At 39.5% G+C, this 12,665-nt stretch overlaps 1 non-coding gene across 1 annotated transcript; it reads left to right on the top strand.

The window, feature by feature from the left end:
* The first annotated feature begins 6,531 nt into the window (after positions 1 to 6,531).
* Positions 6,532 to 6,638, top strand: LOC111886734 (small nucleolar RNA R71). Its single transcript, XR_002848537.1, has one exon. It is a non-coding gene; the product is annotated as a small nucleolar RNA R71 (small nucleolar RNA).
* The last annotated feature ends 6,027 nt before the right edge of the window (positions 6,639 to 12,665 follow it).

Here is a 12,665-nt window from a genome sequence, read left to right as displayed (position 1 = left end):
TGCTTCGCGAATATTTGTGGGAACTCGTCGAGTCAACGTCAGACTCACCGAGTCCTTTGTGGTTTTTGGTCATTTCTTCTTTTGTTCACTCCAAAGTTTCTCGATAGCAACTCCTACTTCCTTTTTCATCCGAGCACTTCTTTTGGATTGAAAATATAATTCAAACATAATTAAGTATCTTTTTTCCATAATATACAATTAATTAGCTAATAAATGATAAAAAATATACTAAATATAGGGCTAAACATGCACATATCAAAATACCCCACACTTGACTTTTGCTTGCCCCCAAGCAAAACTGAATTTTAAACATGCTAGCATCATAGAAGACAATCCCAATCGAACCCAACCATCATGCCAAGACCGAACGCATGCATTTGTGTCTAAAATTTCCTAAGGATCCCCCTTAATTCTAAATACTAATAATCCTCATAAACACCCGCCCACTTCTTTTGACAATGCTCATTTTATGCATCCCTCCGAATCCATCTGCAGAAAACCTCCTAACCTCATGGTATTTTTGGCTGAGCAACCCAAGCGTACATAAAGTAGAAAATTACAATTCTTGATACCCTCATACAACTTTTTGGAATTCTTCACTCTTGATAATTTGACTTTAATTTCCTTGAATTCACCATCTTTTGATTTTTCGGTATCTTTAACTTTTGAACTTTTGAGATTTTGATTTTTGATCCTCATACGTTAATCTTCATAACTCCAAAAATTCTAGCAACTTTTTATTGTAATTCCCTCTTTTTTTTTCATGTACTCACTTTTTTTTACTCAATACCTACATGCTTAAGCTGGGGCGCTCAACCTCAACCCTTATTGGTTAAAAATAATAATTTTCCTGGATACATTTCAAGTACACGATCCTAAACATTTTGCATCCCTCAAACCAAGCGAGGTTGTGTTTTTGTCCCATGATTTCACTAGAGTAAAGGAGGCCACAAATGCATTATAAAGTATATTGGCTCAACTAAACATTTGGGTCTTCAATGAATCATCAAACACAATACCAACATGATTCCTAATTGTTTTTACCAATATTTCCTAATTTAACCCTAGCAATTTTAATGCAAAAATTTCAAAATTTTCAAAATTTAACTAAAATTTAAAGTAATGTAACCAACCCCTACCTCACACTTAATTTATGCAATGTCCGCATTGCATGGTGTGCATGAAAACTTAAAAGTAAAGAGAGAATTTGAACAAACTCCCCTGGGATAGTAGTTACAAGGTTGATTTTCTTCTTTAAAAGCTCCATCTTCAATTGACTTTAAACATGGGAACAACTCATCCATGTTTTGGGTGTCAAATCTTGTGTGTTACAACTCCAAATATGCAGGAAAATAGTCTTGAAAAATCTTCGGGAAATAGCTTTGAAAGAAAATGAGTAAACCCATATCAAATATGGTCAAAATCCAAATGATGATAGTGAAATATTGAGTGACTCGCCGAGTAAATACGGCTGCTCGATGAGCATAATGGCTTTAGCAGAAAAGTTATGGTTTCATAAGCGGACTCGCTGAGCCCAAAATATGCACTCGGCGAGTACATCGCTGAGTGATAAATATGTCTTCTATGTTTGAATCCGTTACTGTTGTGGTTGGGTATAATAATTTAGTGTATTTCTTTCATTTTTATTTAATAAGCAACTCTCTTAAACCCTCTGTTGACAAAGGACTCAACCTTAAACTCAAAAATAGCTCATTTTCTTCCAGAACCGACCCTTACTCTCGCCTTCACACTTGAAACTCTTGCATGCATCCTAGCCTCAATCTGAAAATAAGAACAACCACAAGTGATAAAAAATCCTACTTAACGTCCTAAAAGTTAGAGTTCCAAACAACCAAAAGAAGAACAAACAAAACAAATTGTTTTTAAGCATCCAAATTGAACACAAAATCAATCTTCAATCTTCAACTTCCTCTTCATCTCCTTGCAGCCCACTCCCTCCAGCTTGGTTTCTCCTTGCTAGCATTCTTTCGTCCCAACTTGACACATATGGGATAATGGGAATCCGGGTCCCGGCCTTGATGCGAAATTCATTTGTTAAAATAAATAAACAAATGACTCGTTAATATAATTCACGCCTCTCCCAAGGTCATCTTGGTACCTTCTCAACTCAATGTTGTACCAATCCATGGGTAACTCTTCATCCACCAGAATAATCGGTGGGTCTTCCCAGACTCACTCTCTCCTTTGTCTCACCCTTCTTCCCAGTTCCTCCGGCACTAGTGGTCCATCATCAGTAGGGATAGAAATATGCCCCCACCAAAATCCTCAATAATCCTAGCTCTCCTGAATAATGTTGTGGTAAAGGGAGGACTAGGAATCATTGTTAATGCTCGTGCCCCTTGTTGGTCCAAAATACCATAAATCCTTGCAAGCCTCGTAAAAAACATGCCCCTGTTAATCTTTGAAGTGACCCGCTCCTTAAATGCCACTTTTGCTAAATATTTTTCCATACAATATGGAAAATTGCAAAAGACATTAGGAGTGATAATACTCCACCTGTAGAAAATGTCAAGAGTAGGGACTTTATCGTCATCCTTTCGCATGTTAATAGAACTTGCGATCAGACGATGTATCAAGTGATGAATCGGGGAACAGATGCTCCCCTCTTGGGAGGATGAAGGAATGTAAACCCGGTTTGCAATTGTGGTCCACCAAGTTGATGCAACCACCTCTTCAGGCAAGCCTTTATGGCACTGTTCCAAGAATGAATCAACAGTCTCAGACATTATCACATGTTGATCGTAAATACCAAGCCTCCATGCCAGCTCTGCAATGCTGCACTAACGCAGCTCTCCTCCAAGACAGAATGAAATAACATTCGGATTGTAGTAGTCATTACCACCCCGGAACGAGATGGTGGCAAAGAACTCCCAGCACAGCTCTTGATCCATGGGTTCTTGAACCTTGAATAATCGAATCCACCCATCACAAATTATTGTTACCCCATTAACCTCAACAGATTTAACCCAATAACGGTTCAACTCTTCCTCCAACCCAGCTTGTCCTATCCATGCCCAATCTAATTCATTAGGAACGTAAATCTCTTTGTGCTTCAATGCCTCCAGCTTGTTTTTTACAAGTGCAAGTGAAGACTTTGAAGTTATTTGAGCAAAATTAAGCCACTGAATGTCCCCATGGCTGCCTTCTCTTGAAGTTTGTCCCCTCCTGGACATGTTTTCTGCACAACACAACCAAGAAAACCATAAAGAAAGAATAGGAAAATAAAAATTGTCAGATTCTGGCCATCAACAGCATGGACTCGCCGAGTCCACGAACAGACTCGGTGAGTAGGACGAACATCACGACTCCAAATCTGTTGGATGGAATTAACCTACCAAACCTATAAATTACTCCAGGGGTTTGCTTCAGTATGTCCTAGGAGCATAAATATTCAAGTAATTTTTGTCTAAAATGTCCTAATTTAACAAGAACTCAAAACCCTAAAATCCAAGTTCAGTCAAAATTGGGATTTTGTAGATATTAAAGCTGTAAATCTACCAAAGGTTGCAGCTTTTACAAGATTAAGGGTGAAAAAGATTACCTTTGAGTCTAAATGGCAAGAAACTAGAAGAAATCAAGATGGAAACTTGAGAGGAACTTGCTCGTCATGTAAGGGTGGTGGCTGGATGAATTGTTGAAAGTGTTTTACAATTAGGGTAAAACCGCTTTTACATAATGTAAAAATGAAAGTTTTTTTTTCGAGTATATACGTGGACTCGCCGAGTAGATAAACCTACTCACCGAGTAGTAACGCGATTCCGTGTATAATCGAGACTTAACAAATGGACTCGCCGAGTAAGTTGAGGGAATCGGCAAGTTTTTCATTCTGTTAAAGTTTTGAGTGTAAATTTTAAAATTAAATGCCAGCAACCCCACACTTGGGCATTGCTTGCCCTCAAGCAATCATTTATGGATAAAAATGAAGATTGAAATAGGAAAATCCTAAATAAAACTTAAAAAAATGAAAAATAAAATGGAAAAAGAAAAGAAAAGCAAACTCTTTTGTCGGGTTGCCTCCCGTTAAGCGCTTCTTTTTGAGGAGTCGTTAGTTGGACTCCTTCCCGTTCTATAATTCTTCATTTTCCTTCATCAGGAATTCATGCTTAATCTTTTGTTGTTTATACTTTGTCTTGTAACGTGTATCTTTGTCTTATATGCTCGTCGCAATTCTTCTTTCCTTTTCCTTGTTGCATCGTCTTCAATTGCATACTTGATCTGTTTCCCAACCTTCTTCTTCTTCACCCCATTCTTTGGACCCATCTTTTGTACTTCTTCTTTGTCAATCTCGATTTCCCGTACAGTTGCCACTTCATCATCACTTGATATGAAGGATTCTTCCTCACTTTCGTCACCTACTAAAGAATCTGGTAATTCAAATGTAAATACTTCATAATTAGTAGAAACTCGGGCTCGAGTTTTGGTTCTTTTGATTTTAGTTTACTCAATCTCTTACTTAACCATGTGTGACTCAATGGATGAGTTATTCATGTCATCATTCCAAGCCTTTTCATTCTCCTTTTCTCCTAAGATTACCTTCTTGTCAAGTTGAATTGCTTCCTCTTTTTGCATCATCGTGTCAAGGTAAGCCAATTGTGCGTGTTGGAAGTCACAAAAATTTTCAACAATTTCACTCTCTTCTATTGGACTTTCCAAAGGATCAGGAAAAGTGTGCCTGTCAAGGCCAGAAAGGGGATTTGTAAGTAGCAGGACAAGATCTTCATCATTTTTGAAGTTGTCGTTTGGACTCGTCGAGTCAGTCGATGCTACTCGGTGAGTCGGGGAGGTTTCCATAATTTTTATTGTTTCTTTTTGAACCAGCTTCCTCTAGCAACCTTTTTTATCTCTTTTAAATCTTTTCCAGCATCGAAATTCCCTCCAGAAGGTAATAGAAATTCATTTGGATTTTCTTCTTATAAAAGCGCAAACTCTCTTTCTAACACTTCATCATCCAAATCTTTTGAGGAAACTTTTCCGTCTTTTGTCCTTTCATGCTTTTTCTCTTGTTCTACTTTAAACACCACTAGATTCGCACACATCGACTAATACACAAGCGGTATTCAAGAATGGTCTCCCAAGAATGATTGGAACTTTAGGGTCTTCTTCCATGTCAAGCACTACAAAGTCCACGGGGAACACAAATTTATCGACTTTGATGAGAAGATCTTTGCATGCTCCTTTTGGATGTATTATTGTCTTATTGGCTAGATGGATCTTCATATGAATCGGCTTTGGCTCTGGTAAATTTAGCTTCTTTAAGAAAGAATATGGCATTAGATTAATACTTGCAGCCGAATCGGCCAACGCATGAGTGGCAATTATGTTCCCAAATTGACAAGGTATGGAGATGCTTCCCGGATCACCCCTCTTTACTGGCAGCTCATTCAATACTATTTCAACTACTTCTGCCATATGTTTTCTAGAAGAATAGAGACTCTTCAACAAGCTTGCATATTTAATTGTTTGAAGTATCGTTTCAACAAATGGAATGTTGACTTGAAGGGACTTTACATGCTCCAAAAACTTCCTATACTCTTTAACTTGATCATTAGGTATGGCTCGAATCGAAAATGGCAAAGGTGGACTAGAAGGATTTAAAGAATAAATAGTTTTGTCATCAGGCCTTGGACTCGTCGAGTCCATGACTGGGACTCGACGAGTCGAGTTAGGTTTTGCTGAATTCGAATTTCCTGTTTCTTCTGCTTGCACCTTTATTTAGGCCTTCTGGGTAGGGGTCAGAGGAGTGAAATTTTTTTCAGAACTAGTTATTATAGCATTCAAATGCTCCATTCATGGATTCTTTTCGGCATTTCTTGGAAGATCACCTTGTTTCCTTCGATTTATTTGTTGGGCCAGCTGCCCTAGCTGTTTCTCATTGTTATGAATAGATGCTTGCTCATTCCTTAGTATTGTTCTTGTATCTTGTATTGTAGCATCATGGTCATTGTGTCTTTTCTCAGATGCAGCTACGAATTTAGTGAGCATTTCTTCCAAGATTGGTTTCCTTTCTTGCACCGGCTCCTCCATTTGGTAAAAACCCCTTGCTTGTTGTCTAAACTTTTCCTCCTTCGCCTTTTTGTACTCATCATATGGTAGCCATTCTTTCTTCGGTTTTCGCCAATCATTATCAAATTTATCTCCGCTTGAATAGAAAAATTGAGCTTTCTTGTTTCCATTCTCATCCAAATCGCAATCTCTAGTAAGACGAGGTCCGTTACAATTCTCACATCCAACCCGAATAGGATGGATTGTTTGATCCATCTTATCCATCCTCCTATCCATGCTTTTCAACATTGCCATCATTGCTGCCATGTCCTCAAAAACAGAATTCACCTCCCCTCTAATTGGATTATTCCTAGAATTATATATTTTCTAGAATGCTTAGAGAATTCTTCAATTAACTCCTTGATTTCCGAGGGTGGCTTCTTTGTGAGAGGTCCTTGCAAATCAAGAAGCTGCCTTGTGATTAAATTCACACCATCATAGAAAATAGAGACTTCTTGTTGACTATTTAGATCATGATGCGGGCAGTTTCTTAGCAAGCCTTTGTATCTCTCCCACGCCTTGTATAATGACTCTCCAACTTGTTGTTCAAAGTTGGCAATAACTTTCTTTAGTTTGGCTATCTTTGAGGGAGGGCAAAATTGATCAATAAATTCTTCTTTCATCTTAGCACATGTAGTGATGGGTCCTGGAGTGAGTGACTTGAGCCAATCCTTTGCAGCACCTTTGAACGTGACGGGAAGCATACAAAGCAAAACAGTATCGCAGGCCACATGTGACAACCCGAAATTTCCATTTGTATGAACATCATCTATTACATAGGAGCCAGTTCAGTTTCAGTGATTTTCACACTTTTCCGAACAAGTTTGTGTACATTAGGGTTTATGTTTAAGGAGATATCAGGAGAGTGGATGCTCCTGGTTTTGTGAAATTTGGGCATTTCAAGTTTCAAAATGTTACAGTCCAAAATCAGGAATAAAAATATTTTCTGCCAAAATATTCCAGGACTATAAATAGATTTCTGAATTAAATAAATTCATTATTTACAATTCCAAATAGAGAAAAGCTATATTCTCTCTGGCGGATCTTCGGGTTTTCATCCCATATTGTGAGTCTACTTTACTAAATGTATTTCAATACTTGTTAGATGCTTATTAACATCAATAACATGTTTAGATTCCAAGATCCGGGAGTTTACCGCCCAAGAACGTTCTTGGGGAGTAAACTCCAAAATGGTACTTTAAGGCTTCCTAGACCCGATTCCTTGCTAGACATCTTGTAAAGGACTTTGTGTATGATCTTTATAGGATAGAAATCATCCAAGAAACCCAAGTAATTGGAGTTTACGGCCAAGGAACTTCCTTGGGCCGTAAACCCCTTTTCAAGGGCATTTAGTGCGCTAAACTTCCCCAAATGCTTAAAGACCTTAACCCTCAAATACTTGTGCTTAATTAGGACATCAAAACCCATCAAAATCACAAGTTTGTAGAAGTTTACGGCCAACAACCCCTCTTGGGCCGTAAACCCCTTTTTCTAGGGTAAAAAGCATTCCAAACACACCATAGGCCTTAAGACAATTTACCTTGAACACATGGGACTTGAAAGGAGAGTAAAACACATCATAATCACTCCTTAAAAGGAGTTTACGGCCAAGAAACATATCTTGGGCCGTAAACTCCAATTAATGGCACAAATGTGTGCCTCTTGTCCCCATTAGCCTTAGATAAAAGTTTGGAAGCTATCCTACACATGCAAGGGCCTCATAACAATTAAAAGCCATCACCCCATAGGAGTTTACGGCCGTAAACTCTAGGGGATGAGGTCCTTTGGCCGTAAACTCCCCTATGGAGCTTTCGAAGGCCTTAAACCACTTCATGTGTTATTCCAACAAAGCTAGGAGTGTTATAGGATCAAGATAGCACCATAAAACACCCAAAACCACCATGTGAGGAGTTCACGGCCATAAACCCATGAGTTTACGGCCGTAAACTCCAAAGGGTGGGGTTTGTTGGGTGGTGAACTCTTATGCAAGGCCATTTGATGTTTCAAACCCTTTTGCCTTGTCCCGTAGTAACTTAGATGCAACCATTTGGACCTTAAACACTTATAAAAAGTGTTTACATGTTTCCTAAGTGTCTTAACTTATTTATTAAGTTATCATTTGTCTAATTAGTTATATATATGCTTATTATATGATAACTAGGCTCGTGCGTGTAAACAAGTCTCCGTTTGCCACCTAGCATGGTATCCGACACTGCAATTCAAACAGCTCACCACAAGTGAGTTCATACCCCTTGAATCAACCTTTGAAATGATTTTAAATGTTTTAAATACTTTATGGGGGGGGGGAATACAAGTCAAATACTTATAGTTATTGCTTCAATCACATGTGATTGCATTTAATCACATGTGATTAATAACTAGGAAAACAACGATTTTTACACTGTTCAAACTGCTTTACTTTGAAATGTTTTACAAACTCTTTTACTATCCAAACTTATTCTCAAACTGTGATTCAAACAAATGTTTCTTATACTTAAACTGTTTTATCAACTTATGCTTTCAAATTGTTTTATAGATCGACATCAAGTCGATCTTCTCCTGAAATTATATTTATGCTTCAAATGTCTTATGAAAACTTATTTATGCTTTTACATATTCAATTGCATGCCCATATATGTATAGATATATAAATAATGTTTAAAGGGCTTAGGAAGGCCATCTGCCCTATTTCCTTTTCCTCGATTTGGATGTGGTCTGGTGGGATTTCGGGTGACCATCCGAAGGTCGTTTCCATATTACTTATATATCATATATACATGTATAGACCTAAAAGTGCTTCCATATTCATACTTATCAGTACATCAATAGCTAGTTACCATCGGGGTAACACAAGTACATATACAGCTATACTAGAAACAAGTACATATACAGCTATACTAGAAACAAGTACATATACAGCTATACTAGAAACAAGTACATATACAGCTATACTAGAAACAAGTACATATACAGATATACTAGAAACAAGTGCATATACAGCTATACTAGAAACATGTACATATACAGTTATACTAGAAACATGAACATATACAACTATACAAGAACGAGAAACATTACATATACATGAATACGTTAACAATTGTGATCCACTGTATCGGAGCATGCCTTAAATGTCATGGCCCGAGTTGTAGCCAGAATTCTCTTGGAGGGAGAGCGTGAGTTTGCGTATAGATCTATACTGGATTGACTATCCTACACCTTGCTGCTAGCTACAGCCGGACCTGCAGGTCTGCGGGTGCCAAACGTCATTTTTTTTATTACGACCATTCATTATGTCGTTGTTACCAGTCGATAGCATGGTGCAATTTATCACAATATACCTTAATATAAATCCGGTTTAAGGTAGTAGTATTTAGTACAGCAGTAGTCTTATTATACAAAGCTACAGTACTACAATGATTTACCCATTACATATTTTAGTGATAACCTCACTTAAGCATTAATGCACAAACTATATTTTAACAAATGATAGTTATACTTGGGTAATTACACACTTTTACAACAGACGAGTTTACAACACAGTTTAGCCTTGGTAGAAGGTTACTTTTATAGAAAATATAGGATTTTCTGAGAGATTCGAACTTTTACAAACACTTTCAAACAATTAATTACACTTTTACAAACTTATACATTGAGACAGGTTCAAACGTTTTGACAACAAACATTGACACTAAAATACTTATGAACTCACCAGCTTAATGCTGATAAACTCTTTCAAAATAACTTGTATTCTCAGGTCATCAGTAGACAGGTACCGAGGCCAGCTTTTGAGAAGATGGAGTGCATTCAAGACTCATCTCATATTATTTTGTGTTACATTATTTTTGGTGTCCATAACTGTATAGAACACTTGTGTTAAAATTATATATTTAATGCAATGGATGATATTGTTTGCTTATTTAAATTTACTGCGTTGGGATACTGTACATGACGTCCTCCGCCCCAGAACGTTTCCGCCGTTCTTGGTTTTGGGGTGTGACAGATTGGTATCAGAGCATTGTTTATAGTGAATCAAGTATATCAACCCATAAAAGATATACTAATCTATAAACCCAAAAAGGGACTAAAACACTCTGACCAAGAGTCTATACTTTAAATAATAAAATATTTAATGAAGTATACTAGTCTGCATTCATACTAAAATCAGTGTCACAATGACAAGAATAAAAGTATTACGATTGTTAAATATCACAAGTGAGCTCGGGGATGTATGGTCAGTCCTGGGAATAGCATAGCCTGATCAACTATGCTGGTCCTAGGAGTGATTAGGATATGCCCTAGAATGGTTGTGATATGTTAACAAGTCTAAAAACCTTACCAACACTACCATAAGAAGATCAGTAGAACTTAAAACTTAAAATACTATAGGAGTATTTTGTGCTACTAGTTACACGTATACTATATTCTTATACCTCTCTTCTCGCGTAGATCTAAATGGCTGGATTCCATCATGGCGACCCGTACTTTCCCAATGAAGGCAATGCCGGGTGGATCGATGAAGAGCCCGAAGATGAGCATCCAATCCCTTTGGATGATCACCTCGCAGAAGGTTTTTCTGATGGATCTGACTCCGAGCCTGAAGTCAACAACCTACCGCTTGTAGGTCAAGCCCCGAACAACAACCCTCGACCAGCGTTTCCAGGTCCTACACCCATGTGGGCAAACAACCTGAACCGCTGGAGTGATGAACAGGGTCAACCCTTACCATACTTTGGGGACCGAACGTTTTACAACATTAGCGATGGTGGCTCTGCTGACAGAGCTCTGCCGGTAATCATCCGCAGAATAGCTCGTAATGTCGAGCAAGGTCGAGCAGCCATCGACCGAGTCATGGAGATTGATGCCAATTCAGGCGTCAATACAGTCCGCATCCGCCGTCTTGAAGAAGACATGGAACGGACCCGGAGAACCAACGAAACTCTGCAGCAACAGCTGGCTGCCTCCCGTGCTGAAGTCTTAGAACTTCAAGCTCGTCAGAGAGCTCAGGACCGACACCTTCAAGAGGTGTTTCGCCAAGTGTCCGACCTCAGGGCTCGCCCGAGGAATTCCCATCGCCATTAGATGATGTCTAGTACATCTCTGTCTTTTGATTTAGGGATAGCCTTGAACTTATGTGCTCTAAGTAGCACTTGTCTGTAAAATATTCCTAACTTTCGATACTCTAACTAGGAATCTAGGACTGTCAGTCATGTCCTTATGGTATGATGTAAGACCTACTGTTAGGTCGATTTTCCTTGAACTTATTACATCAGTAATACCCGTACCATTGAAATCTATCTAATCTGTGGGAAAAAGTTGTATACTTGTGTATTCCTACTAATATTTCTTATTGTGATTTCAAACACTCATTCAACTGTTGGGCTATGGTTAGTTAGTCCATGTATCACTCTCAAGTTACTTGCAAATTGATTCTTACCATCTTTCTTATCTTTATAAACTTATAGCTGAAAGATGCCTCCTTGCAAATCTCCCAGGAATAGGAATAATCCTGCACCTCCACCGCCTCCACCGCCTCCGGTCATCGATACTGCAGCCCTGAATGCTGCCGTAGCTGCAGCAGTGGCAACTGCTATGGCTCAGTATCACTCATCAGATGCTAGCAGAGGTGGAACCCCTGTGGAATCTATTCCGATCGAAATCCCTGTGCGCTCGAGAGAGTGCTCCTACAAGGATTTCACAAACTGCAAGCCGATGCCTTTCTATGGCACCGGTGGAGTCATTGCTCTCTTGCAATGGTTCGAGAAGACTGAATCAGTCTTCGAAATCTGTTCATGCCCTGCTGCATGCAAAGTGAAATATGCCGCATGCACCTTTGAGGGTAAAGCCCTAACGTGGTGGAACGGCCACATCAAAGCCCTAACTCTCGTCGTGGCTAACGACATGGGCTGGGAAACGATGAAGGACCTCATGACTGAGGAATACTGCCCGAGGGGCGAAGTCCAGAAGTTAGAACATGAACTCTGGAACCTGAACATGAAGGGCACCGATGTGATCGCTTATACTGCCCGATTTAGCGAACTGGTGGCCCTATGCCCCAATATGGTTCCCACTGAAGGGAAAAAGATCGAACGGTACGTATGGGGGCTGGTGCCTCCGTACCAGGGGAATGTCTTAGCATCCAACCTCGCTACCTTCGACAGTGCCAAGCATTTGGCACAAAGACTCATTGACCATGGAGTCAAGACCCCTGCAACCACAACCACCCTAGCCATCCCAGAACCCTCTAAACCCGCTGGCACCAAGCGGAAGTTTTGGGATGAGAAGAAGAAGCAGTGAGCTTCAAAGAAACAGCAAATCGTGGCAGTACATGCTGCGGTAACCCCTACTACTGTTACTGCTCCGGGGAAGCAGTATGCTGGAAGTTTGCCGAAGTGCAACAAATGCAACTTCCACCACCACGGCGCCTGCCGTGAAATGCAGTGTTCTAACTGCAACAGAAAAGGACACACCGTCCGATTCTGTAAGTTCCCGGCGCAACCGATCTCCTAAGTTCCTGGCTCTGGCGCGAGCCCAACTTGTTATGGATGTGGCGAAACAGGCCACTTTAAAAGGGACTGCCCCAAGGCGAGGAATACTGGAGG

Source organism: Lactuca sativa, chromosome 2, assembly GCF_002870075.4.
Source record: "Lactuca sativa cultivar Salinas chromosome 2, Lsat_Salinas_v11, whole genome shotgun sequence".
Taxonomy (NCBI): Eukaryota; Viridiplantae; Streptophyta; class Magnoliopsida; order Asterales; family Asteraceae; genus Lactuca; species Lactuca sativa.
This window is presented reverse-complemented; position numbering and strand designations above follow the sequence as displayed.